Raw genomic sequence first — 17,354 nt, 5'->3', positions numbered from 1 at the left:
ACACTAGCATCAGAGGTGTCGGGGCGGTAACCTGTTCGGCTCCTCCCGTCCCCACCTTTCCTTTGGTGCCTCCTGCCGGCCCAGGAAGGTCTGCCCGCGGGCTTTCCAGTCTCGTGGCCATGCACGGCGCCGGCTCACGTCAGTGGCCCCCGCCCCGCCCCGCGGCTCCTCTGGTCTCCCAGACTCCCCGCCTCGGCGGCACGGCCCCCTCCTCGCTCTGCCTCCCTCCCCAGGCTGCTCCAGCACGAGAGGTTCCCGCCTTTCACTGCCGCATGAGCTCTTGCTTCCGGCCCTTTCTCCCCCAGCCGGGGTCTCCTTTCGGACCCGGCCACTCCCCGGGCTCTGTCTCACGCTGCCCGTGACCTACGAGGCACGGCTCCGAGCGCGGCAGGGGAAGCTTCGATTCCCTTGAGATCCTGCTGTTAGCAGGTGCTGACTAGGCCTGCTCTGTGTTCTTCATGAATCGACCCCTCTGTCACGGGGCAGTGGCCATCTAGCGCTGGGGCTGGTGTTGCCATAAAATCCCCTTTGTCCGGTATTTACGTGTCCGCCCCTGCTTCGCTCGTTTGCCGCACCCCTGCCTTTGCACTTGGCACCCTGGCGGTGGGTCTCCCGCAGGCATCCGGTGGACGGGGCTGCTTGCGGACATCCTGGGGCTTTGTTCTGAGGGTCAGGGAAGCTTCCCGGAAACCAGACGGTCGCTACTGTCCCAAAGCACTCTTACTGGACCTGCTGTCGGTTCTGCAGGGCCCTCACGTCCACCAGATGTCCACTTAGACTCCTGAGAAGTCTGGGACCGGACCGCCAGAGTCAAACCCAGCAAGGGGGGAGCCTTACGCCAGGCACCGGGTAGGACGGACCGCTTGGCGGGTCCCCGTCCTGTGGACCAGGGAGGGAGGGGTCTCTTGCTGTGACCCTGCTGTGGGGAAGAGACACGGTTTGCTGGCAAGTAAGCTTCCCGCCCCCCGCCGCTCCGGTCTGTGTGTATTTAACGTGTAATCCGTGTGTCTCAGCTCCTTCGTCTGCAGGATGGGGGAAGGTGGCGGCCTGCCTCCCGGAGCTGCTGTGGGAACGCAGGGAGTGCTCGTGTGTGAGACCCTTCCGTGACGCCCGGCACAGGGTACGTGCTCAAGGAAGCGGTCCTTGTTAACTGTAGAAACTACTGTTTTCTCACCTTCCAGCAGCTCGAGGAGGCAGGAATTCCCCACTTCACGACAGCGGGCAGGGAAGACACTGTATCCCTCGGTGGCGGTCAAGGACAGGGGCTTTAGCAAAGGGCTCACCTCTTTCCTGCACACCCCGTTCACGGTCGTGCCGTGGGGCGCCCCATGGGAGCTGGGCCCACAGGCCAGTGGCTGACCAGCCGGCCGGCCGGGACCGCGGTGCGACCTTCCCGGGAGCCCGGTTGCGTCTCCAGCAGCAGGAGCGACCGGAATGGGAGGGTCGCGACCTCACACCGCGTGGGGGAGTCTCCGACCGTCCAGCTCCGCCTTCACTGCACACACGGCCACGGCATCCTCACTGAGATTCGCACAGATCTGTACACTCACACACGTCAGATTCGTACAAATCTGGCGTCTTCACTGCAGCTGGTGGTCATCACGTGCTGAACAGACCGCGCTCCTGAGGATACTGACTCCACAGGAGGGGAAAGTGGGGCACAGTGGGGTTCGGTAACCCGGTCAAGGTCCGCTGGGGAGACGCGTTAGAGCCCAGATTGGGACCCTGGCGGTCTGGTTGTGTTGCCCCTGCTGTGAGCCCGCCCCCCGGCCTGGCACCTAGAGCCCCACTTCATATGGGGACGCTGGGGCCCAGACAGGGAAGCCCCCGCCCGAGGCCACAGAGTAGAGTTGCATGAGAGCCGATGCTGCGGCCGTGGCAGCGTCTGTCTGACCCTGCCTCGGGGCGATCCGTGGGACTCGGCCTGGGTTTGGGGCCGTCTTCTCACCGGTCGGGGACTCTTTGAGGACAGCGTTCAGGCGTTCTCATCTTAGAAGCTGAGCGTCTGGTGTGGAGTCTGGCACACAGGGGCTCCCCTCGGGCAGCCCTGAAGGCCTTGGGCTGGGATCCCGACCTCCCCTTTTCCTGGGGCAACGTCAGCTCCCCGAGCACCAGCAGGCTTGTCTGTGAAATGGGCACATCCCGCATGTCCTTCAGGACGTGGTCTCACGCTGGTGAACATGTGGCTCAGAGCTTAGGGCCACGAGGAAGAGTGTTAACAGGGACAATCAGATCACAGCGCAGCGAGACTCCGGCCTCCCTGAGCTCTGGGGGGTCCGCGTCCGCGCCCCTGAGCCGCGGCCCGCACTCCCCTTCCTCACGGCCCACGCTCCCTTCAAGGAGCACCAGGTTCGGCCCTGCCCCGGCAGGGAGCTGCCTCCATTTCATCACCCAAGATTAAGCGAAATAAAACAAAACAGACCCTGAGGTCTCCTGACCATTTCCCCTTTCAGAGGTGGAGAACAGCACATCAAAACCAGAAGATGAACCAGAAGGTTGCTGGCGGGTTCTAGAAAACTCCGACCACAAGGATGAGGAAGAATGTGCTGAGTTATATAAGAAGCTGGTTTGAATGTGTTTCTGGTGCCGGGTGCGTGCTCCCTGAGGTGAGTCACCGCCAACCTCCTTCTCCCTGGGGCACGTGGGGCTGCTCCCCTCATGCTCTGGGGCCCCAGGTTAGCCCAGGCTCTTCCGACGACCCCGAAGCTCAGCGTGCGTTCTCGGGACGTGCTTCTGGAGTTTCCGAGGGGAGGACAAAACTTCCAAGGGCTTCGCTGAGAAAGTGCTGGAGCCTTGGCTCCTGCCCACACGGGGGTGGGCTGCCGAGGTGCCGGAAAGAGGAGCCTGTGCCCGACGGGAGCCACCCAGGTTGTCCGGACTGTGTGGTGCCCGTCAGGCCCTCCAAGATGCAGACCCCAGGCCGGCCGCGTCAAGCCAGAGACGGACGCGGGCTCGTGCCCCCAGGCGAGTTGCTACACAGACGGAATCAAGTTTTCCCTCCACGTAGGGGCCGCCTCTGGGGGAAGCGAGGTCCCTCTTCCCGAATGCTTCATCTCTGCCTGGAGTGTGTCATCGTCTCAGGCCCCCGGGGTGCTCTAGGCTGGTGTCGCGGCGCGGCTTGCCTCCTCTGAGCAGATAGAAGCCGGCCCGCGAATCTGAGGCCTGGGCTAGACCCTCCTCTGTAGAGTGGGACCGCCTGTCCCACCACGTGAGTGGTTGTGAAGTAGCCCACCGGTCCTGTGCCGTGTGTGAGTCCAAACTCAGATGTGTCCGGAGACACGCGGCTGATTTCAAATACTTCATAGAGAAAACGAATGTAATACACCTTACTCAAGTTTCTTTCAGTATCGATTACTTGTTAAAGGATAACATTTTGGACCTGTTGGGTGAAATATAATCTATTATTAAAATGAATTCGCTTGGTCTCTTTTCTCTCCTGACCCTGCGCTCCCCTCACATTCCTGCTGGGCAGAGCTGGCCGGGGACTCGGACTGGAAACACCTGGAACATTTACAAACCACTGACCCCTCCCTGGAGGTTCTGCTTCAGCTTCCCTGGGACGCGGCCTAGGTGTCTGGAGTTTTCAGAGCTCCGCAGGTGGTGCTATGTTGGCAAAGTTGGCAGAGCGCGGCTGGAGGGTGATTTGCAAGTTTCTAGAGCAGGTGTCCTTAGGGTCCCAGGGACAATGGACGACTGCCCGCGGTTCATGTGGGCCAGGGGAAGAGGAACTCCAGGGCACCTGTCAGGAGCACCTGCCTCAGCCCTTGTGTCCATCGCCCATGTCATCGCTCCACTAAGACAGGCCCGTGTAACCCAATCACTGGTGAGAAACAGACAGGAAGTCACTTCCCGAAGTCACATGCCTAGGAAGCAGCAAGACTAAGATTCGAACTCGTGCTTTCTCCAATGCACACCTCTGTCAGGGACACTGTGTGACCAGCTCATGGAGGCAACCATGGCTTAGGAGGACATGCTCCTCAGAGCCTGGGGATGGAGGCCTCGGGGAGGGTGAGAATGGCACTGAGACAGTGGCAGCGCAAGGCTCAAGGCTGGTTAAAGGACTAGGAAGGGCAACGATCGTGACATGTCATTAGTCTGTCACCATCATCACCATCACAATCAGCATCACCATCATCTCCATCACCACCATCACCACCATCATCACCATCACCACCACCTCCATCACAAACTCCATCACCACCTCCATCACCACCTCCATCACAAACTCCATCACCACCTCCATCACCACCTCCATCACCACCTCCATCACCTCCTCCATCACCACCTCCATCACCACCTCCATCACCACCTCCATCACCACCTCCATCACCACCTCCATCACTACCTCCATCACCACCTCCATCACCACCTCCATCACCACCTCCTTCACAACCTCCATCACCACCACCATCACTGCATAGACAGACTCTCGCCCAGTGTCTCTGGCTCGGTGCCTCTCTGAATCAGCTGCACAATCTTAAAGAGCTGGCCGGGCCCAGTGGGGTGGGTGATACAGAAGCAATCAGGTTCTGAGGCAATCTTTCGGATTCTGATTCTTGCCCCGATTATATCTGGATCTGTAGGTAGCAATACAGGACCTCTGACCATCTTCATGGTCGCCCTTCAGTTCTGCTCTCAAACAAAGCTGTTATTTCAGGGAAATCTGATTATAGTTTTGTAACCAGATAAGTGCCCTTCTGAGGAAGCCTTGGTCTGGCATCTCCAGAAATAGCTCCAAGGCCACGGAATGACTGGGCGCTGTCTTCCTAAACCGGCGTGGTGATTCCCAGGTTCGAGCAGTCCCTCTATGCCCTCGTGGGAAGCACAGAGACCGCTCCCGGGAGCGCAACTCGCCGACTGGATGCGGAAATCGCCACCACAACTGGCTGACCTGGAGGGGAGGCAGCACCTGCCTTGCTGCTCTGACAGCCCGTCCCCTGGGAGACTCGTCTCCTCGATAAAATGAGATTTCACATAAACAGGTCCGAACTTGATAGGGGCTCTTGTGAGGGCTCACGGGGATGGATACGACCTTTGGAACTCAACACCCCTGTGTCAGGTGTCCCCACTGGAAGAGATGAGCCACGCACGTAGGCAGGAGAAGGGAGAGCAGAAGAGTTTCAGGGAGCAGGCAGCGACGAGCTGTTTGGGGCCTGTGCGGCCGCTCCCTGCCACTGGGGCTCTGGCCAGCAGCCGTCAGTGTACAGGTGGCTCCCTGTGGGAGCTCCGCAGCGGGAGGATGGGGTGGGATGTGTCTGTCCCAGACGGCTGGTGCGGTTTCAGGAATCTTCTCTGATTTACCAGAGAAGCGGTAGCAGGTGAGTGCGATGCAGAAGGGCCCCTCATGTGACGGTGCAAACACACCTCCTGGTGCCCCGCACCTGGGCCTGCTATGAACCGGGGGCCTAGGAGGACTCGGGACCCCACCGCCGACTCCCTCCTGTGGCCCCGTGGCTGGCTGTTGACTCCCCCACCTTCCCTCCCGAGGACTCCCGGCACCGGGCACTGTGCTGAGTGTCTTGCTGTGCCCCCAGCAGCCGTCGGCATGACACAGTCCCTTGTCCTCACCGCCAGCGGATGGCCAGCAATGTGCAAGACCAGCAAGCGGACAGAATGGCTTCAGCTGCTAGCAACGGGACACCAGCCCCCGCGGGCGTGAGCTACCAGGGCATTCATGACCTCACTAGAGGCTCCGAGGTAGGGGAACCCCAGGCTGGTCCACGAGGTTAGCGACTCCGTGAAGGGCTCCAGCTGGGTCGGTGGTCAGCGCTGCTGTCCTCCGCGTGTTCTCCTCGGCTGTCTCTCCTCACGGGCCCGACATGGTTGCGGTGCTTCCCACCTCACGGGAGGGCACGAGAGCCTCCAGGCACAGCTCCTGGCAAGAGAGCCTGTGATTCCTGAAGATCTGCCCTAAAACACGGGGCAGCAGAGCAGAACCCCCCCTTAACAGCCTGCGGACATCTGTGCGACAACGCTGCCTCCTGCTCCCCGGCACTGTAGAGACATTAGTCAAAGTCTTGTAAAACACCGAGGCCGGGGTGGGGACTCAGGCCATCAGGGCGCAGCAGACCTGCTTTGCCGAGGAGGGGGCTGGAGCTCCGCGCAATGAAGGGAGATCCCAAGGCCGCAGGAGCTCTGTGGCCGGTGCGAGGCCTAGGGCTGAGGAGGGGGCCGTGGGATCAGGACTCAGGCGTCCTGCCTCCCGTGTTCACACAGGTACTCTTTTCCCTGAACACCACTGACCGGGGTTCCCCGAGTATCTTCCCGGAGCAGGCCGGGCTGTGCGGTGAGCCGCCAGGCGAAAATCGCATGGAACCGGCCCAGGCCCTGTCTCTGGGGCGCTGGCTCCCTCTTGTGAGTAAAACGGAGAACTGCGTGGTGTCCTCCGGGGTCCGCCGGGCCTCCCTGACTGAGCCCGAGAAGCACCTGAACAGCTCGCTAAGATGCTGACCCCAGGACCTCGTCCTCAGGGGCTGGGATTCCACGGGTCTGAGGGGCCTGGAAACACGCATTCCAACAAGCGTCCGGCGGGACGCTGTCGCTGCTGGTCCGCTGAACACACTTTGAGATCCGCAGACACCCCGCTGTCTAGGGTCAGGGAAAGTCCATTGAACCCATATGGAGTCTGGAGACCAGGCTGCTAGTCCTGCTGTGGGGTCTTGGGCAAGGCACACTCCCTCTCTGGGCCTCTCAGCTCTCGTCCATGAGACCAGTGGACTGGAAAGGGGCAGGAAGATGTGGAGAGCGAGCGTGTGCGGCCTCTCCACCATGATGCTGGGAACACGGTCCACACTCCACACGGCACAGGCCGCGTGACCTGGTTTATGTCAAGCTCAGTAACAGGCAGAGGAAAGTTCTGCTGTTGGCGATCCGGGGAGTGGTTGCCTTCCTGGGCGTGGGGGGACGGGGTGCCCACAAGGGCGTGCGGAGGGTGTTCCTGTGGGCTGAGGCTGGTCCGCGGCTCTTCTCTGGGCGCTGGGTCCACGGGGTGTCCCGCGTGTGGGACCCGCTGAGCACCGCACGAGGGACCCGTGCACGTTGTGCCCCGTAGGCTCGCAGAAAAGGTTTACGTTGAAAACACAGGGAAGGCTTGGGACGGGGAAGGGTCTCTGGGCCATGCAGGCTCTGGGTCCTTTCCACTGCGCTCAGCCCCCTGGGGGGTGAGGTCCCAGCGGGCGGAGGGGAGGCGCTCCTTGCTTGGGGGTTTGGCAGAGTTTTCTGGGGTCGCGCCCCGAGTGGGCGGAGGACAAGGGGAGGAGGTAAGGGCCGAATTTCCCTGCAGGGAAGACTCTGGTCTGACTCGGGCTCCGCACCGGTTGCCCTGGCAACCGGCTGTTGTCCGAAAAACAGAATGACGTGAGAACACGCCGGGGTCAGGCAAGGAAAGACCCTCGGGGGAACTCACGCACACAGAGGGATAAGAGGAAGTGGTCAGAGCTGGCGCTGGGCAAGATTCCCCAAAGTGCGACTGGCCTCCCTGGCTATCCCTGGCAGTTTTGCCTTCATCAAATGTTTGCCAATCACATGTCCCCTCTCATCGACAGACACTCTGACCCCAGGGCTGTGTTCCCGACAAGAACCGGGTGGGCTGTGAAACAGCACCAGTCTGTCCCGCGTTCCCCGGTCTGGAGGTCGAATACGGTCGAGCATCCCCTCTGTTCACTGGCTGGCCCTGCTGTGCTGGGGTCTTGTAGTCCTTGGGGTCTGGGAGACCCCCAGCCTTTTGGTCGTGCAAGAGCTCTGCGAGTGTCCTCAGTGCCAGGTGGTGGTCGAGCCTGCGCAGGTGGAGGGCAGCCCTGACAAGTCCGACCTGGCCAGCTGCAGCCGCTGCTCCGGTGGTGGCCACGTGGTGTCACTGTGGGCGCTGGAGCTCGCATAGCCCCAGAGACCCTTGCCTTCTGGGGAGGTGGAGCCCAGGCCGCCCACCCACAGGCCCCACCTCTCTCCCCTATGCATCGTGGCTGCAGGGTGACAGGGGCTGGGGTGTGTCTAGTCTCCCCAGACAGGGGACACTGTCGAGAGGACAGTGTCGAGAGGACGAGGGCCCTGACAGGCACACACACTGCGTGTCGTGGGTAGTCTGGAGCTGCGATGCAGACAGGCATTCTAAGGTATTTTAGGGATGGCCTTGCTCCCGCTCAGGATTCCCACAGAGGCCCCCTGAGAACGGGTCTGGGCTCTGTACCAGGTAGCAGAAAACCAGGCTTCCAAGCTAGGTAGTTTTCTGCCAAACAGTTGCTGTGGACTCTGGGCAAGGCGTTCCCCCTCGGGACTCGCCAAGTGGACATCGGAGGAGCAAGGAGGTAGGGCCCCCAGAGCAGCCAGGATGCTGGGGTGAGCTCGTCCTGCACCTGACGACCTCCAGTGGGCCTCCCTGGAAGGACAGGTACCCGGTGCATCGCGATCGTCCCTGTCCAGCCTGCGATGGGCCATTTCCGCACGGCGCTGGGGTTCAGGAACGCACGCCATTACGGATCTTCCCGGGGGCCTTTGAAGTGTCTGCCGCTGGCCGGATGGACAGTAGGTTCTGGCTCCTGCCCGTCTCTCTGCAGCCACGTGGGGTGAACATTTACTACGTGACGTGCTAGTGGTACTCACCCCTGTCTCGTTTGACCCTCACAAGCGGCGATGAGGGACAGACTGGGAACTACTTTGCACACGGAAACCAGGGGCTCCCAGAACGGGGCATCTGGTGCAGGGGCCACACGACGAGTGGGGGACAGAGGCAGGGCTGGAGACCAGGCCTCCCCGTGCCCAGAGCCCCTCTGCGGCTTAAGAACACTGAACATCGGTGTCCTGGGCTTGTCCTCCTCACCCCATCCCCCAGCGAGGTTTCTCCAGAGGCTGCGCGTTTCTGCTTTCACTCACTCGCTCGTTCATCGTTGCCCCGTGGCAGGTGAAGCCAGAGTGCGGGCTGCAGGTGGAGGGGGCGCACGCAGAGCCGGCAGCTGGCAGCGGGGCCGTGGGCCTGGGCGGAGATGCTCAGCCCTGAAGCGCAGGGACCAGAGGGCTCGGGCAGCACGTGGGGAAGCCGCGTGTACACAGAGGACGGCAAAGCCCCAGTCATCTCCGGGAACTCTGTTCCCCGGCAGGAGTTTGCACGGGCCATCGTGCCCAGAAGAGGCTGTACGAGGGGCTGCGGGCCCTGCAGGACTCGGGGCTCGTCTAAGACCAGAGCCAGGAGACCAGCGCCTCGGCCCAGGCCTGGCCGCCCAGCACCTGCTTCACCTTCCTTCGGTTTAGACTCCTCATTTACGAAGGAGTAGAGGTGCGCTGAGAAGGCTTTGGAAAACAGATGCAACCGTCGGGTCTCGGTTGCAGACTCAGGTGTCCTCCTACCGCACTCAGGTGTCTTTCCTTTCGGACTGTGGTCCCTGCACTGTCACCAGACTCGCCATTTCACGTTCACTCACGACTGTGTCCGGATAATAATGCCACCCCGGGCGCGTGCCGGGCACAGCACAGCCACCCTCTGCGGGATGCCCCTTTACCCACCCGACTTCACCGACGCCGTCCTGCTGCCCGATCTGGATTCCAGCCCGGACATGGAACGGCATGGACCCCACCCCCACCCACCCGCCAACCCGCCCCAGAGTTCTCCCGGCGTCTCCAACAAGAGCGGCTGGGTTCCTCTCATCTCCAGGTTCTGCCTGAACTTCCAGGATCCTGACTTGGTCAGAGTGACACCCCTGACTGCTCTGTGAGCCTTTACTGAGCTTCCAGACTGGACAGGCCCTTCTGGGATCTTCTGACCCTGGGTATGAGGTCGGGACAGCATTGCCTCTTGTCTCTGGCCCTCCCGCCTCCTGGAATAAAGTGCTCTGGGCTGGTGCATCCATCAGCTGCTGCCAGAAAGGGGCTCAGGGCCCTCCAGGGTTTGCAAGCCATTTGGGGCTCCAGCCATCAGCATGAGGACCAAGGAGCTGGTGAAGCAGGACAGGGGCTGGCAGCCGGTCTTCCGTCTCGGCAGGGCCTCTCCATCCCCCGCTGACACCTCTTTCCTGCCCTCCCTACAGAGAGAGATAAGCATCTTTCCTGGGGACACAACAAGTCAACTTCTGGCCCAAATCAAACTGGGCTGGGCCTCCTGGCAAGGGAGCCGGAGTGCTCGCTAGGAGCCCATAGAGCAGGGAGGGGGCTGCCTGGGGCCCTGGGGCCTGGAGCCTCATCCATCAGCTGGGCGGCTTTCATTCTGATAACGGTTTTGATCTCCGGTGACAAGAAGGCAAGGGGAGGTTTATGGCCCCACTTCCCCCAGGCCTTGAGTCGAGCTCAGTGGCTCCAGAGGACCCTGTCCCCCCAGGAGGTGGCCTGCCTTTGGCCCCGGAGGCCTGGAGGCCCGGGTTTGAAATGACACGCAAAGGGGCGGGGGAGGGGAACTCGGCCTCGGAGAAGCGTCGGGACCGTCGTTTCTAAGAGCAGCTTCGCGGGCAGCTACCTTTCTGTTGCCCCTGGAAGCTCGGCTCACGCACGGATAAAGGAAGGCCGCTCTCCAGACGAGGGAACGGGCCGGAGACAGACACAGCTGTCCCGCGGCTGCCCAGCTGGAGCGGGGCGCGGCGGCTCCCCCAGGCACGCGGCAGCTCAGGGTCTCCTTAACTCCAGATCGTTTCCAGTCGGAGAGGCAGGGGAGCCCCCAAACACGCACTCACTGTGGGGGACGAGGGCTGGAAGCCCCCAAACGCGCCCTCACGCGGGGATGAGGGCTGCTTTCCAGCTGCTCCTCTTCGGGGAGAAGGGCTGGGGGTCGGTGGGGGCCGACAGGTCAGCGCTCCGTAAGGCTGGCTAATCTGGTCGGGCCGCAGGCACAAAGCATTATTCCTTAACTTGTCGGACACGTTTAAAAACTGGGCGTAGTCTCGAGCGTACAGAGGAGCTTCCCATGCGGAGTGAGGGGAGCTGTGCCGGCCGCCCTGAGCCTGTTCCCCCCCACCCCGCCACCACCGCACACGCACACGGAGGCTCCCTGCAGAGTCGGCAAGGCCAGAACGGATGCCGATGCGCCCTCCCTGTCCCCGGCCCCCAGCCCCCTGTCCCCGGCCCCCTGTCCCCGCGGCCCAGTCATCCTTGCAGAACAAAGGCTCCTGTTCCGGCTGCTTCTCAGGACCATGGGGCTTGCACCTTCCACCACCCCGGCCACATCTGCTCCGTGCAGGCGGTGACCTTGGAGAATGGCCCTCACTTTGGGTTTGTCCGATGCTTCTTGGTGATAGGACCCGAGTTACGAGTGTCCGGCAGGTAGGTCGCCGTGCTCAGGGCGTCCTGGCCGGTGGTCTACCAAGCCGGTTCTTAGCTGCTTTCCGTGTTAACTCATGTAACTCTCCCGACGACCCCATGACACAGCTGGTTCTCCTTGTTTTCTAGGTAAGGAAAGGAAGACTCGGCAACGGTGAATCCCTGCTCCAGGTCACCCAGCCGGGAAGTGGCAGGGCGGTGGGGGGGGGGGGGGCGGCACCAGGAGTCCGTGCTGGGGACCGCCAGGCCAGACTTCCCCTAAGGCAGCTGCGGGGACTCCACCTTCGAGGCCTGGGAACCCTCCGCTGGGCCGTGTCTGTCTCCGGGCCTGCTGGCGTGAGCTCCACACGCCTGTTGAGAAGAGGCTGCTCTGCCAGCTGTTCCGGAAACCCTCTGGAAGCTGCAGTCACACGGCCGGCCTGGGGCACCCCTATGTCCGCACGGCTGCTGAGCATGGGGTTGGGGGCCCTCTGTAACCCCCATCCTCCCCCGCCGTGGGGTGGAGAGTCCGGGCTGCATCTTCCTGCCTCCTCTGGCCGTGCTGCGCCTCCTTCCGTTCCTCCCCCCGTCGCCCCCGTGCCCGCATTTCTGCTTCTCCGTGGCCCCTGTCCCTGCTGCCCCCTTCCTGGCTCCACAGGACCAGGGCTCCGCTGCCTGCTCAGAGCAGCCCCGGGGCCCAGGGCTGAGGGCTCTGTGGACCCCATGTCCCAGCAGACCTCCGGAGGTCCAGGATTCTGCCAGTGGACAAAGCACATTCTGGAAGGAAGGAGAAGCAGGTGTGGGGGCTGGCTAAGCTTTGAAAGTTCAGACCCATCCCAGGCACATTAGTCTCCTGGAGGACGGAGCAGGTCCCTCCACAGGGTTCGGGGTCGGGGCTCAGCTCCCCGGAGCCCCCAGGTGAGGACGGCTGGCGGCGGAGCAGCCGCTGACGAGAGGCGAACCCCTCCAGGTGGGCGCGGGGAGACTGTCAGGGGGGGCAGCAGGGCTTAGGGACAGAGGCCGGCCGCTGGGGGGTCCTGATGGGCCTGGCTGACTCCACCTCCACACGGGGGTGCCGGGGCTCAGCTCTGTGACAGCTGCCTTCTGAGTGGGCCTCCGGGGACAGGGCGGACAGCCAGCTGCTTCCCACACTCACCCACATCCTCCCGCCCCCACACCAACCCGCCCTCCCCACGAGCACCCCCTCTCTGCTCCCCCTGATGCCGCCCCAGCCTGGAAGTCACTAGGGTCTCTGGTCTCAGCCCCCGTGGCTCCTGTCCCGGCAGGGGGGGTGGTGCCCTCGGGAGAGTCCCTCGTGTCCCCGGGCCTCGGCTTCCTTGTCTGTGAGGGCTGCAGGAACGCTTCATCTCCGCTCTTAACTTCTTGCTTTTGAACCCTGCTGTCCGTGAGAACAAAACAGAGACGCCCGTGAAGATCTCAGGCATAGCCCTCGGGATGGCGCAGATGCTCCCGACCTGGCCCCAGTGCCCACCTGGTCCCTCTCTGTCCTGGGCCTCGTTCTGCTCCTTTGTAAACTGGGGCCACAAGGTCCGCACCCGGGGGTCTGCGGACGGCTGAGACCAGGCCCGTGAGCGCTCGCCCCCCCGCAGAGCACGCCGGGCCGGCAGCCCACACTCAGGATGCGGGCGGCCCCTGTGGCCTGGTGTTTGTGACCGTGGTGGGGAGAGGTCCCTGAGCCACACCGGCCCAGCTGACATTTCAGGGGAGACCTGGAGAAGTTCCCAGGCTCTGGGGAGGCCGGCCAGTGGCCAGCGGCATGTGGACCTCTCCCCTCTAATCCTCTCGCCTTCCAGGCAGAGCCCCGGACACTTTGTTCTGAGTGCGGTTTCTGGGGCGCTTTGGTGGAGTTGACAAAACAAGGAAATGCCAGCACAGTTCCCAGCAGCGCCTGGCCCCGCGCTGCCCCGGCTGCATCAGCTGAGGGCCGAGACCAAAGCCGCCTCGCGCTTCTGACGTCTGACAGCGGGCCGTGTCGGCAGTGGCCGGGGCCAGGCCCGCTTTCCTGCTGTCCTCGCCCCCTGGGAGCTCAGCTGGCTCTGGACTCCCTTTGAAGCCACTGGGAACTCAGTGCCCAGGGCGGCTCTCAGGGATCCCAAGAGCATTGCCCCAGGGGTAACAGGAACTTCCCGAGTCCGGTCTCGGCCGGGAGCTCAGGGATCTGCCCTCTGACAGGTCCGGCTCACCATTGGTCATTCACTCATCCTTGAAAGTATCATTTCTTCCAGTTTTCAGAGAAGGCTCTGCCCTCTATTTGTACAACAGGAGAACAATGTTACCTATTTTGTGGGATTTTTGTGCAGATCAAGGGAGGTATTTCAGATAAAACGTCTTGAAGCGTCAGATATGCGTTATCCTTGGGACACGATAAGGTGGCTCAGTGTCCCGACTTCTCCTGAGTTCAAACCCAGGCTCCACAGCCCACTGGCTCTGTGACTTCAGGCCAGGCACTTAGCCTCTCTGGGCCTTGGTTTCCTCGGTGCCCACGTGTCCATGGTGGCCACGGTGCCCACATCCTAAGGCTGTTGACGATTCCCGTTAGTATTTGCAAAGCACGTAGAACAACACCAGGCTTCTGTTAAGCGCTGTGACGGTGTGTGTTGTAGAAGTGTGCATATCTGTTCCAGAAAGAGCCAGCACCATGAGGCATCCATTGCTCGAGTGCCTGGGTGCTGTCTCTCTCGTGACTGTCAGCTGTGGCTGGGTGGACTGAGGCCCGGGGAGACAGCAGGAAAGGGAATGCCCAACACCTGAACTGGACCAATCTTCTGTATTTACCACGTATGTCATCTGAAAAACCCGAGGGTCAGGTTGGTGATGTGACTGGCCCAAGTCCCACCATGAGGAAGTGTTGGAGTTGGAGTCTGAGCCTGGGCGGTCTGTTTCTAAGACCTGTGGACTCCAAGACCACAGGCAGACTGAGTGGCTGAGTCAGAGAGGTGGGAAGCAGAGACTGAACCCAACGGTATTGGCAGACAGAATAACAGATTTGATCTGTTGATTCATGAAGGGATATTTCAGAGATGGGTTGGGCATCAGCACTGGTTTGGTTTGGTACCTGATGATGTCCCTAAGGACCCTGTTTCTTTCCTTCTGCCATGTTAGCTGATTCCCAGACTGGGTTGCTTCTCTCTCGGTCACAAAAGGGCTGCAGGAGTTCCAGACATCACCTCTGCACAACTTCTCTATCCACAAGGAGAATGAACTGGTTCCTAAGAGGGCTCTTCTTTCCCCATTGCCTCTAGTAAGTTTCCCATCACACCCTGTTGGCCCCACATGGATCACGTGTCCATTCCTGGACCAATCCCTCTAACCAGTGGAATAAGGTGCTCTGTGTGGTTTATGTCTGACTTCCCTAGGCTGATCTCTCTGACAAGGGCTCACACCTGAGTCCCAGGGTAGGATCAGCCCCTCTGGACACCTGCGTCTATGTCACAAGGAGGCAGGACGGAATGGATCTGGGGACACCTCTACAATGCTCACTGTGAGCTCCTACTGTATGCCAGGCTTTGAGCCAGGCCCTGGGGGTCATGGTGAACAGGACACCAACCCCTGCTCTGATGAATCTCACACCTGGTAGAAGAGACAGGAAGCAGGCAGGTACAGACGCAAGGGGAGCACGCCAAAGGGGACAGCAGGTTCGGTGGGAGATGGCCAGGACAGTTGTCTGGAGGGGAATTTAAACTGAGACCTGGCCATGGGAACAGGGAAGGAGGGCGCTCCAGTCCGAGAGAACATCATGTTGGAGGGGCTGTGATCAGAGGGAGCCTGATGTGCTCGGTGATTGATTAGCAATGTCTGATGTGTTCTGTGATTGATCAGCAATGTCTGCCATGGGCACAGATAAGCCACGTGCTGAAAAAGTGAGTCTGCTTCAAGTGGACAGACATTTCAGAGTAAATCAAGCCTTTACCTTAAAAAAAACAAAACAAAACAAAACCCTAAAGTTACGAAAATGAGCTCATTTAAAAAAAAATACCCTGTTTAATAAATCTGATGTGTAATCGCATCTCTACGCTCATTCTTAGACCCACGGGTACATTTGCTTTGCGTGATTTCATACCATTTCGCCACAGCACGAGGCAGCTCATATGCAGGGGCTGATCACCCCGTGGATTTAGAGGCTTGGAGGCCTGCTCCCCTGGGCACAGCTCTGGGGGTGCCCTGATCTGGCATGCTCTCTGTGGGGACAACCGAGGCCTCTCATGGAACAGCTTCCCAACCGAGCATCTCCCATGACCTTTCCCTACCTTTCCTTTCCTGGCGAGAGCTCCCCAGACCTCCTACCAATGAGGGGTCGAGGGGTCGGCCTCCTGGGGGGCCCCCAGCTCCACACTTTCCGGAAGGTGTGCCTCTCTCCTCCCTGGGAGGTGGGGGGAGGGAGGCAAAGGTGCCTGAATGGCAAACTAAAGCACCATTTTCCAAACCCAGACGTGCCGGGCTGCAATCCTCGTAGTCCAGAGAGAACCAGCACCCTGTGAAAGGCTCTCTCTCTCTCCATTAGATTTCACCATATTTCCTACCAAACCCAAATTCTTTCCACCTCCACCCTGACCTGGGCAGGCCCGTGTTTCCTTAATGCTCAATTTCACCTGCCAATTTGCGAGACAAGAGCCCCCTATCCTGTGGGAGGCCAACAGGGCCTGCGGAGGCCCCTGCACGCCCCGCCTTCTCCCCCCGAGCGCCCCGCACTGCACACAGGCTCCTCTCAGGGGCGTCTGCAGAAGGCGCCTGGGATTTCCGAGCTCTGCTCCCGGGCAGGCAGGGAGAGCCCTCCTTTGCCTACACTCCGGCATTTTCTAAGAGGCTTTTCTTAGGGGAGTAATTGGAGCAGGGCTCCTCATTTCCCCAGGAACGGGCCGAGCAATGCAGAAGGGCCTTATTAGGTCAAACAGAGAATGCCAGGCTTGTCTGATGGGCTGGCGGTGCAGGGCTCCTGTAATGAGATGCAGGAAAATGGTCGGGCTCCAGCCGGCAGACACAGCTCTGTGATCAAAGCCCCCACCTCCCCAGACGCGGGCTGCGGCTGCCCTTGGAGGAGCCTTGCCCCTACTGTCACCTGGGGAGAGCCTGCGGCTCTGGGCCTCCAACCTCCCCAGGGAGTTGGGCCCCTGGCCCAGCTTGGCCCAGAGGGCGGGGCCTGGCAGTGGAGCCCCTCACTCCCCCTACACCGCCCGGCTGGCATCTTCCCCAGAGCGGGTCCGGCCAGGTCAGAGGAGGGATCTTGTGGGCACTTCCAGGGCCTCCTGCTTCTCATCCCTCATGGGTACAGGGACCATGTGGTTCCCGAGGTGGCCTCCCTGGGCGTGCAGGACGGCCGACTGTGGCTCCGTGCTCTGGGGGGAGCTCCCCTTGGCCTGCTTTCTGCCACTCGGCAGAGGGCTGAGCTGCCTGTGGGCCAGGTAGAGGCCGTGAGCTGAAACAGGGCCCCAGAAGGTGGGGGGCGTCCCTCTGTAGGAGTGAGACAGGCTGCCCCCTGGCCTTCCCCTCATTACTAATTAAAGGAAAACTCATTTTTACACGCTGTGCCGGAGTTTTCCGTTTTGTGCTCCAGGTTCCTTGGGGTTGGAAGGAGCGGAGAAAAGTCACTTTGCTTTTTCCAGAATCCTGGTCAATTCCATAGGAAAGCAGCCATAATCGATCAGAATTGTCACCCTGGGTCACTTCCCTGGGGAGGCTCCAACCTGAGCGGATCGGAGGGGGTTTAACACATCTCGTCCCAGTCTCTGCGCTGGAAGAGCCCAGGAGTGTCCAGGAAGTGCCTGGGCGAGGGACTGGCAGCCCCCATCGGGGAGGACCGGCTTTGAGGGCGAGGTTCCTGCCGTCCTGGGGCTGTTTCCTATCTGTACAACGGGGAAACAAACCTTCTAGGTGGACGGAAATTAATAAGCAGATGATTGTAAAGCACTGTTGTGGGTTGGGTTCCCCCTGCAAGGTGTGTGCAAGCCTGACCCGCCGTGTCTGTGAACATTCCCTTTGGAGAAGCTGGGTCTTTGTAGAACCCCATCTGTGTGGTGTTCCTACAAGGAGACGGACATGCACAGAGGGGCGAGGGCCATGGGGAGGCAGGGCCAGACATCAGGGAAATGTACCAACAAGGCCAAGGACTGAGAATTGCCAGC

At 61.0% G+C, this 17,354-nt stretch overlaps 1 long non-coding RNA gene across 1 annotated transcript in view; it reads right to left on the bottom strand.

Moving 5' to 3' along the window:
• LOC131817800 (uncharacterized) overlaps positions 1-17,354 on the bottom strand; it is a 167,977-nt gene that overhangs the window by 47,384 nt on the left and 103,239 nt on the right. The window lies entirely within an intron of this gene.

The sequence above is a fragment of the Mustela lutreola genome, chromosome 16, assembly GCF_030435805.1.
Source record: "Mustela lutreola isolate mMusLut2 chromosome 16, mMusLut2.pri, whole genome shotgun sequence".
Taxonomy (NCBI): Eukaryota; Metazoa; Chordata; class Mammalia; order Carnivora; family Mustelidae; genus Mustela; species Mustela lutreola.
Note: the sequence above shows the minus strand (reverse complement) of the source record. Positions and strands in the feature narration are given on the sequence as shown.